The sequence below is a fragment of the Humulus lupulus genome, chromosome 1 (assembly GCF_963169125.1).
Source record: "Humulus lupulus chromosome 1, drHumLupu1.1, whole genome shotgun sequence".
Classification (NCBI taxonomy): Eukaryota; Viridiplantae; Streptophyta; class Magnoliopsida; order Rosales; family Cannabaceae; genus Humulus; species Humulus lupulus.
In genome coordinates this window covers 78,422,364-78,432,531 of record NC_084793.1, presented here as the reverse complement: position 1 = coordinate 78,432,531, position 10,168 = coordinate 78,422,364, and positions in this window count along the sequence as shown.

Sequence of the window (10,168 nt, the reverse complement as noted above, 5' to 3'; positions counted from 1 at the left end):
TGAACATACGAGATCGAGTCCTTTGTAAGCGTGGGCCAAAAAATAGCCCTGTCTCAGTACCTTCAGAGCCAGATTTCCCCCCCCCCCCCCCCCCCAGCACGGTCTCCGCAGAAGCCTTCGTGTATTTCTTGCAACATAGTATGTGCTTCCTCAAGCAGAACACATCGTAGGAGAGGTAGCGAATGCCCTCGTCGATATAGAATCCCTTCAACCATAACATATCATGGAGCTTGATACAATAACTTTCTCGTGCCCTATTGATCATTAGGTAACTTTCCGGTTGTAAGATACTCCACTATGGGGATCATCGAGGTCGGTTTTATGTCAATCATTCCAACCTCAACTGTTTTTGCTATTATACTCGAGCTTTACAAGAATTACACCAAAACTACATTCAGTGTATCCACCTCTTTGGTGGTAGCAAGTCGAGCCAGAGCATCAACATTGGAATTCTGCTAGCGGGGGACTTGTTCAATCTAGCTAAACTCAAATTCAGACAACTCGCCCTTAACTTTGGCTAAGTAGGTTGCCATCTTGATATCGCAAGCTTGGTATTCTCCCAATATCTAATTGACTACAAGCTGAGAATCACTATAACATTGGATGGCTTTTCCCTTTAGCTGTTTCGCCACCCTTAGCCCTGCCAATAAGACCTCATATTCAGCTTTGTTGTTGGATGATTCGAATCCAAACTTGAGAGTTGTATGGAATCGATGCCCTTCAGGTGAGATTAAAATTATCCCAGGTCCTGATCCGTTTTCATTAAAGGATCCATCAACAAAAATATTCCACAATTCCTGCCTCGGTTCCCTTATCGGCTCGTCCTAAAAACTTGTGCACTCGACCACAAAATCAGCGAGGGATTGACTCTTGATTTATGTTCATGGCATATATAATATTTTGAACTGGCTGAGTTCGATGGCCCATTTCAGTAGATGTCTAGACGTTTCAGGTTTTTGCAAATCATGCCTTAAAGGTTGGTCGGTTAAGACGTGAATAGAATGGGACTGGAAGTATGGTCTGAGCTTCCTTGAAGCCAAAATAATACAGAGTGTGAGCTTTTCTATCTTTTGATATCGGGACTCAGCTCCGATAAGTTTTTTACTTACATAATACATGGGTTTCTGTGCCCGACCGCATTTTCCATCACGACCAGATATAGAAACAAACATTCCCCGGACGTCGGTTTTAACACTATGGGGGGGTTCAGCTAGATGTGCTTTCAGGTCACGAAATGCATGTTCGCATTCTTCGGTCCATTCAAACTTCTTGTTTCCTCTGTGCAATTTGTAAAATGGGAGACACTTGTCAGTGGATTTTGAAACGAAGTGGTTTAAGGCTGCCACCTTTCCAGTTAAACTTTGTACTTCCTTACGCGACCTAGGTGAAGGCATTTCCAACAACGACCTGATTTTCTCTGGATTTTCCTCTATCACCTTTGTGTTGACTATAAACCCCAGAAAATTTCTCGAGGAAACTCCAAAAGTGCATTTCTTGTTGGATTAGCTTATACAGGATCTTTATTTATTTCCATGTATATCTAATATTAAACAAATTAATACGAGATAGCCTAAAACATGTTTCTAAAATTGAATTCAAGAGAAACAAAGAGTAGAATACTTACAGCATACGCAGGGGAATTAAAGAGTCATTCCTTCAGTTTCTCTAACTCTTGTATCCTCTCTGTCGCAGAGTATTATCAAGAAACTAAACCGATCTTCTATTTTCTTCACAATCTTCCAATGTATCCTTAGAACCACCTAGACTAGTGTGGGCAATTCTGAACACATGAGATAGATATAGAGAGAAGAAGAGAAAATAACAAAGTGGCTTAGAAAAGGACTTGTGTTTAGAGAGAATATAAAACTATCAGAAAATCTGACTTGTGACTTATCAAACTTGTGTTTTGACTTCTCTCTAAGCACTCATTTTATAGACTCAATTAGGCCATTTAATTTAATTAAAAAATCAATAAAATAATAGTCATTTTGAAGCCGTAGGTTGAAATTATCATGGGCTATAGGCCCGTGAAATTTCTCATTTGATTATAAGCCTGTTGGACTTAAAATCAAGGCATGTATTATTTTCTATTGATTTAAATAATTATTTAAATCCTTTATCAAATTAATTATTTATAATTTGAACCTTGATTTAAACTTATTTATTAATTTAGATACCAATTTATCTTAATTAATAAATCTGCCATAATTTCTCTTTTCTTCTCAAAATTACACAACTCTATGAAACTATCCAAAATTGACCTGGTCAACTTTGATAATTCTAATTGATGATTAAATCAATTAATTGAGACTATCTAGATGATTTTATCCAAGGCACAATGGGGATCATGGGCCTATGAAATCAAGCTCCAATAATGTAACGACCCAAATTCAGTGTTAAGGCTTAAGGGCCTGGAGTAGTGTGCCTGGAGGGCATGATGGGATTTTGTGTGTGACTTTATTAAGTTTAATGCATCATTATGATTTATTGCACGTTATATGACTATTTGATTATTTGAGATGCATGACTATGTGAATCAGTATGCATGTAGAACTGATTGTCTTAAAATGAGCATGATTGTAACTTGGCCATGTTAGGGCATAACTGTGATAATTGTACTATGTGAATTGTGCCATGTGAGTGTGATGTTTTATCAGGATGCACGCATCAAGACGGTCCTAGAGAGCCAGTTAGTCTAAAAGTCACAACGGGTTGTTGTACCCGGCTCGGGAGGAGCCCAGGGGTACTTCGGGAATCTTAGAAGTTGAGTTTAGAAAGAGTGATTAGTTATTGGTATTTTGGTAACCATTTGTAACTGCTGTGAGTAACAAGTTTTAAGATAGGAAGTGGTAGAATTGAAATGAAAGTGTTAAGACTTAAGTACCCTTGAAGGTTTAGCTTAGAAGGATTAGTAAGGAGGGGTAATTTGGTCTTTTGGCAAGGCAAATAGACATTATGCAGCTGGGATTTAAGGGGTGCGGTTTGGGCATTTGGGTCACTTGTGGCTTTGATAAATTAGAAGAGAAGGAAAAGAAGAGGAGAGAAAGGCTAGGGCAAAGAAGAAGAAAGAAGAAGAGGTGTAGAAAGGGGCTGAAGTGGGAAGCTTAGAAGGAGATCAAGGGAACTTTTAGGGTGGATTCTACTCTTGAGGTAAGGATCTTATGCTTATTTAAGTTTGTTTTCTGTGTTGGTTGAGGAATTTAATGCTTGAGTTAAGATTTTCATGGGTTTTGATTTGGGTTGTTGAATTTGAAATCAAAGGAGTGGATCTTGTGTGTATTGATGTTTTGGATTTGATTCTAGTGTTTATGGGGTGTTAGATTGTTCATATGAGGTTTGGATTTGAGTTTTGGGGTTTAGGTTTTGGTTTGGGATGATTTGGGGAGGTTAAAGCTCGGGGAAAATTGCAGGAAAAACCCAGAATTCTGGGTCTGCGAAGGTGTGCCGCGGCAGGGTTTTTGTGTGCCGCGGCAAGGGAGCTTCTGTCTGATGGGTGCCGCGGCACAAGGATGTGGTGCCGCGGCACAAGGCAATTTTCAGGATAGCCTTTTTGGCAATTTTAGGTCTTAGCTCCGGGGGTTCGTGGGATGCCTCCGGGGTGTTGTTTTAAGGTTTTAGAGGTCCCGAGAGTGCGGGATTGGTCCCGGGAAGTGGTTTTGGGTTTGGTTAGTATTAAAATCGTTTTATGTGTGTTGTGACTAGGATTTCGGAGAGGCTCGTGCTAGAGGACCGTGCTCGTGATCGTGGTGCATCGGAAAGCACGGATTACAGGTAAGAAAACCGTAACACCCGAGTTTAGGGCATGGTCCCACTGTGTGATTGTAGGGCGTGGCCCCGGATTGTATTACGTTCAAATGCTTAACCTTAAATGAACCGTGATGTGTGTGAATGTTTATTTTTAATGTACTATATGTGTGATTATGATGAAACGAGCGGCAGAGGCCGGGTACGGCGTAGGCCGGGGCGGCCGTGGGCCGAAAGTAACACACAGCACATGGGATGCTTATATTCAGGGTGGGACCCAAGGGATACATGAGTTATCCTCGCGGTGAGAACCGAAACTCCAGGCTTTGGTAAGGCCTTGGGAGCGGCATGGCCGTACTTGTTTATTATGATGGTTTTCCTTTGTGTCAGTGAATTATTGCCAGCTATTTGTTTTGCATATGTTATGTGTTATTTGGGTTTTCTTGCTGGGCTTCGGCTCACGGGTGCTCCGTGTGGCAGGTAAAAGCAAGGAGTCAGTCAATCGGCCATGAGTATGGAGAGCGTGGGGGCGGCGCGTACATGTTCGGCCTGCCCGACTGCTTTGGTTGGGGGCATTTTGTATATGGCTGTATTTAACCATTCTTTTGATAGCTGATCAAGTGTAAATCTATTTTGAGTTGTAAATATTTTGTAAACCTTATTTTGGGATCCCAGATGTTTTATAATTAACGTTTTAATGAAACTAAACATTTTCAAAGAGTACAGCCTTAAACTCTGGTTTATTCACACTTTTGGTTTTAGAAACCACTTGAGTCAATTAAATGCACAATTTCTGTTTTAAACTCACTTAGTAACGGCTCTAAGGTAGTAGGGCGTTACAAATAAGTTATCATAAATCTAACAAATAAATTTACTAACTTATTAATTTCTCGTGACTCCACTATAGACTTGGAATTGCACTCTTGAATTCATAGAACGCACTATAACAAATATAGATATGCTATTAATTATCCATTGTTACAACCATAATTGTCACTCGATCCTCTATAGACGGTCTACAATGAGATAGGACTAAAATACCGTTTTACCCCTCATTGTATTTTATCCTTAAAACACTTAGTTCCTTGTAAATGATATTTCAGTATACTAATTTAATTACTAAAATGAGATCTGTATCATTTAACACATTGAACCAAACTAAAAGGAAACCATCGTTTCACTTCTTCATCAGAAGCTATAGATGTTCATATCTATGATTAACATTCCCACTCAATTATACTATCGAGTTCCCAAGATGTAAGTATGGGCTAGTCCGTAGGGTAAGCTGGTAATGAACAAGTCAAAGAAATCAAATAATACAATCAGTTAGAATACTAACCACTCAGAATTGAGATTGAATTGACCTATGGTCAACTATATAATATGACTAGAATAGATAATAACGGTATGTTTACTTATCTTATCAACTGTCAATATCGGTCCAGTCCGATGTGACAAATACATCCGATCTTATCTACTTTGCTAATGTTCTGAAAAGAACATAATACTGTAATGTGTAAGTAGATCATATCGTAGATTGGCAAGTTAGTGTAAATCCAGTGCACTGACTAATCTTAGGACTAACTTATTTTGAACATATAATCATATTTATATTCCACTGTGATTACGTCACTATAAATAAGATTAGCTATATGCTCGGGATTTAATAGAAGCTTATATTAAACAAATAATCATGAAAATAAACACATGTGAGCAAAGTGATTGACCAAGTCAAAAATGATTTCTATTCTTTTATTGATAATAAAATGAGATTACAAAGAATTTGGGTTTTAATTAGGGCATAAAACCCCAACATTTCTGGGGTTTCAACTTCATGTCATATTTCCTTAGTATGTGAAAACATTCTTCCAGGTCAGATACATGGTTACTGGTAGTCTTTGATTTAACGAACATATCGATGACATTCACCTCCATGTTTCTCTTGATCTGGTTAGTAAACATTTTGTTGACTAATTGTTGGCAAGTAGCACTAACATTCTTCAGCCCGAATGGCATAACTTTGTAATAGTATATGTTATGCTAAGTCATGAAGCTTGTATGCTCTTGGTCTGCAGGGTTCATCATGATCTGGTTATATCCATAATACGCGTCCATGAAAGACATGAGCTTGTGACCGACTATGGTGTCAACCAACTGATCAATTCTTGGTAATGAGAAATAGTCCTTAGGACAAGATTTGTTGAGATTGGAAAAATCAATGCAAGTTCTCCACTTCTCATTTGGATTTGGGACCAGAACGGGATTAGCAACTCAGATCAAGTATTTTTCTTCCCTTATAAAACTGCATTTAAGTAGGCGAGCTATTTCTTCTTCCAATTCTTCCAATTGTACTATCCCCAAAAGCCTTCATTTTTTGGACTTTGCAGGCACATTCTTGTCCAAGTTCAAAGTATGCATTATTATACTCGGACTGATTCCCACCATATCTTCATGTGACCAGGAGAAGACGTCCAGGTTCTTCCTCAAGAATTCGACCAACTCCTTCCTTTCAGCTCCAAGATTTTTCCCAACTTTTACAACTCTTGAAGGTATTTCTAGGTCGATATATATTTCCTCGAGCTCTTCCACTTCTTTGAGCTCATATATATCTTCAGCTACTTGCAGATCGATGTCGTCTTGTTGGGCAATCTCGTTATCCCCTTCTCGAGGTACTTACATCCCATGGGTAACTTCCATTACCTGGGACTCCTCACCTCCTTCGTTTATGACCATTGCCTGCTGCCCGGGTTGCGACTTTCCTTTCATGGCTACATTGTAGCATTCTTAGGCAATGATCTGGTCTCCACATACTGTGCATATCCCTGAGACTGAGGGGAACTTCATTGCCAAGTGTTGGATCGAGGTGATGGCTTAAAAAACCATCAGCGCGGGTCATCCAAAAATCGCATTATACACAACAGGACAATTGATTACCCAAAACTCAAGTATTTTAGTAACAATTCATGTATCATCTCCTAGTGTAACCACCAGTCCGATTGTTCCTATGGTCGTCGTCCTTTCACCTGAAAATCCGTACAATTTCATTGAGGTCGCCTTTAGATCGGTCACGAACAATTCCATATTTTCTAGGGTGGACCTGAAAAGCATATTTATTGAGCTTCCATCATCTACCAATATCCTTCGCACCCTTCGATTGGTGAGTTGCACAGTTACCACCAGCAGGTCATTATGAGGGAACTAAACGTGGCTAGCATCCTCCTCTGTGAAAATGATTAGTTGTTTTTCCAACCGCTGTTGTTTTGATAATTGTTGCTCCAGGATAAATTCCATATCGTTATGAGTTTTTAGCTCCTGTATATACCTCTTTTGGGCTTTGTTGCTCGTGCTCGCCAAATAAGGTCATCCAGCAATAGTAGTTATATCTCCTCCTACTATTGGGGGAGGGTCAACTTGATTCTGATTCATCTGATCCGTTTGAGTCCTCGGCTAACCTTCCGGCGTTGGACGAGAATTCTGCCCGACAGACTGATTGGGAGCAACTCGATTTTGGGCATACTGGGCTAACGGTCCAGCTTGAATGAGAGTCTCAATATCATCCTTCAGTTGTCGGTAATCATCGGTATTATGACCGATGTTATTGTGGTATCAGTAAAACTTTGAAGGATCTCTCTTTGCCCTCTGATGACTTAATGGCTCTGGTTTCTTCCACAGAAGACGATTAGAGTTTGCTAGGAAGATATGTTCCCGTGTATTTGTTAGGCTAGTGTAGGTGGCATAAACAGGCTTGAATTTTTCCCCGGACTTGTTCTTCTTAGTGTCGTTCTGGTCGCCCTCACCATTCCCTTTCCTCTTATTGTTTCATGCTTGGTTATTCTGGGTAATAAGTTGACCCGTAGCTGCAACATCTATCACCACTCTAGTGGGTTGGATAGGGGTCTAGCTGGTTCCTGTGACAGCAGATCGTGCCTCTTCCAAGTTTATCCACTCCTGAGCTCAGGCCAAGAACTCATCTACACTTTTAACCCCTTTTTGTTGGAGCTCATGCCATAGAGTACCTCCCACCAAGATTCCTATTCTCATCTCCATGAGCTTAGAGCTATCATCAATGTCTCTAGCCCGTGCTGCAACATTGGCGAATCTGCTCAGATATGTTTTCAAGGACTCACCAGATTTTTTTTTACTTCTTGAACCACTCTCTAGCAGGCCCGAACTAAGTTGTGGGGAACAGAATACACCTTAGGTCGAACCCGACATTGTGGGCCATCATCAACGTATTAAACATCCCGAAGTGGTTTGATGGATCTGTGTTTCCATCAAATGTCGACATGTTCGGCATCCTGAAGCCAATAGGATATGCATCTATTGCAATGCTCGGGCCGAAAGGTTCGAGCTCCTCATTGGAGTCACAATCATCAATCCCTTTTCTAAATAAGAGCTTCTTCATCTTCTCCTCCATCAAGGCCAGTCGCTCAAGGGTTGGGTCTTTGATTTCTAGGTTAGTTGGGAGTTGTTCACCAGCTCTCATCCTATTGTACGCGTTTTATGGGTTGTTGTCCCTCCAAGTTCGAGCTTGGTTAAGTGGGACATTCCCATTGTCGCGTACGATAGATGGACCTGTTGGGGTTTTATGCCCTAATTAAAACTCAATTTCTTTGTAATCTCATTTTATTATCAATAAAAGAATAGAAATCATTTTTTGACTTGGTAAATCACTTTGCTCACATGTTTTATTTTCATGATTACTTGTTTAATATAAACTTTTATTAAATCCTGAGCATATAGCTAATCGTATTTATAGTGACGTAATCACAGTGGAATATAAATATGATTATATGTTCAAACATAAGTTAGTCCTAAAAATAGTCAGTGCACAGAATTTACACTAACTTGCCAATCTACGATATGATCTACTTACACATTGTAGTATTATGTTCTTTCCAGAACATTAGCAAAGTAGATAAGATCAGATGTATTTCTTACATCGGACTGGACCGATATTGATAGTAGATAAGATAAGTAAAAATACCGTTATTATCTATTCTAGTCATATAATATAGTTGACCATAGGCCAATTCAATCTTAATTCTGAGTGGTTAGTATTCTAATTGAATGTATTATTTGAGTTCTTTGACTTGTTCATTACTAGCTTACCCTACGTACTAGCCCATACTTATATTTTGGGAACTTGATATTATAATTGAGTGGGAGTGTTAATCACAGATATGAACATCTATAGCTTCTGATGAAGAAGTGAAACGATAGTTTCCTTCTAGTTTGGTTCAAGGTGCTAAATGATAGAGATCTCATTTCAGTAATTATTATTAGTTTACTGAAATATCATTTACAATGAACTAAGTGTTTTAAGGATAAAATACAATGAGGGGTAAAACGATATTTTAGTCTCATCTCATTGTAGACCGTCTATAGAGGATTGAGTGATAATTATGGTTGTAACAATAGATAATAAATAACGTATCTATATTACTTATAGAGCGTTCTATGAATTCAAGAGTGCAATTCTGAGTCTTTAGTGGAGTCACGAGGAATTAATAAGTTAGTAAATTTATTTGTTAGATTTATGATAACTTATTGGAGCTTGATTTCATAGGCCCATGGTCCCCACTATACCTTGGAAAAAATCATGTAGACAGTCACAATTAATTGATTTAATTATCAATTAGAATTATCAAAGTTGACCAGGTCAATTTTGGATAGTTTCACAGAGTTATACAATTTAGAGAAGAAAAGAGAAATTATGGCGGATTTATTAATTAAGACAAATTGGTGTCTAAATTAATAAATAAGATTAAATCAATGTTCAAATTGTAAATAATTAATTTGATAAAGGATTTGAATAATTATTTAATTAATTAAATCAATAGAAACTAATACATGCCTTGATTTTAAGTCCAATGGGCTTATAATTAAATGAGAAATTTCACGTGCCTAAAGCCCATGAGAATTTCGACCTAGGGCTGTTAATTGGCTATTATTTTATTGATTTTTTAATTAAATAAGTGACTTAATTGAGTCTATAAAATGAATGCTAAGTGAGAGTTGAAATTAGATTACAGAAAGATTATATGACTGAAAATCAGAAGATCTATTCTTGATGCTCTAGGTTTTAGATACTATCTACAACATAAGTCTTTTTCTAAGCCTCATTATTCTTTTCTCTTCTTCTCTCTGTATCTATCTCATGTGTTGAGAATTACCCACCCTAGTCTAGGTGATTCTAAGGATACTTTGGAAGGTTGTGAAGAAAATTGAAGAACGGTTCAGTTTCTTGGTAATACTCTACGACAAAAAGGATACAAGGGTTAGAGAAAATGAAGGAAGGACTGATTCATTCCGCTGCGTATAATATAAGTATTCTTATTATTATTTCTGTTTGAATTCAATTTTAGAAATATGTTCTAGGTTATCTTATATTAATTTGTTTAATATATGATTTACATGAAAA